Genomic DNA, 1,510 nt, shown 5'->3' on the forward strand with positions numbered 1-1,510 from the left:
CCTGAGATGAAAAGCCTCAGTCCATCTCAGCACAGAAGAGTTGTCTGAATGTCTGTGAGAGTCATCAGAGGCAGAGTCCCTCCACTGGAGACCATCACAGCATTGACATCAAACTAAAGTATCTTGCTATAGTGTTTTCAGACAATAATCAGATCCCATTCCTGCCTATAAAGCAACCACTGAAAATAGCGAGTGAAACAGTGAAGAGTTTTCCCAGGCAGTTGCACTAGATAAAAAGAAATCCCAAGCAGCATATGTAGGCCTGGCAGGATGAGATGAGGCTGAGAGAGAGGCCACCACAAGAGTGTATTATGAAGACATACAATTTATTGGAAGAGGTCACTCCTTTCCAGCTCCAGTTCTTGCCTCCTCTAGTGGCCAATACTTGATGCTGATGTGGAAAAAAAAATTATATCTAATGCAGGTCAATTGTCCATACCTATGTAAAGGGAAAAATAATCCTGTACTGTCCCGGGGGGCAGTCATTTTACACCCAAACACCTAAGACACATGTGCCCTTAACTTCACAGCTGCAAATATTATTGGTCATAAAATCATCCACATTTTAAAAATCTGGCTGCAGACTTTAACTGTCTGTATCCTTGCAGCTGGGAGCTCCCCAAGCCAACTCCATGCGCTATGGAGAAGTGCTTCCTTTTATTTGTTCTAAATTCACCAGCCATTACTTTAATTAAATGACCCCTTCTTTGGAGGTGTGAAAGGAACGTTCTGGCCAGCTTTCATTGTCCCTTTCATAACCTCCTGTACCTCTGTCAAAAAAAAACCCTAACTCTTCTCTTTCCCTATTTACATAATCCCATTGTTTGCATTCCCTCTTCATAAGTAATCCTTGTCCCAAACTCCAAACTTTTCAGGACCCCTTCTAACTCAGCTCAGATTTTTTCAAGGAGAGGCAACCAAAACTCGACAGAAGCAGCAGCACAGTCATTGTGATTGTTGTGGGTGAGATCAGATTAATCCCTGCACAGTTTGGAAACTCCTGGGGGGGGGGTGGAGGGGGAGGGGAGATGGGAAAGGGGAGGCTGGCTCTCTAATATAAATTCCAACTCACCCAATCCATCTGATGTAATTTTGCCAATGAACAGTTCAAGTAATTTACAAGTCCCTTCTTGGGATTATATATTTGGGGCATCTGTTTAGTTTTTATTACTTCTGGCCTTGGCTTCAATACTCCTTCACAGATCAAATAACTGCTTCCCCTATTCGCTAATTCAAACAGCTGGTTATTACTCACCAAGCTCCTGGTATAATCACCAAGGGAAGAATTATAAATAAATGTGTACAAGCAAACAGATGCTGTCATTTTAAAAATCAATCCATCTAGTAAAAATGTCCCACTTAGGACTTAACTACTGAATTGCTGAGCATGTGTTGATGTTATTTTAATAAAATCCAAAACCAATGGCAGAGTTTTCTTGATTAATTCAAATTAGTAAATGAGGAAAGAGTGTTATAAAGGAAAAGATGGCTACAAATAACAAGTCAAATC

The sequence above is a fragment of the Mauremys reevesii genome, linkage group 10, assembly GCF_016161935.1.
Source record: "Mauremys reevesii isolate NIE-2019 linkage group 10, ASM1616193v1, whole genome shotgun sequence".
NCBI lineage: Eukaryota > Metazoa > Chordata > Testudines > Geoemydidae > Mauremys > Mauremys reevesii.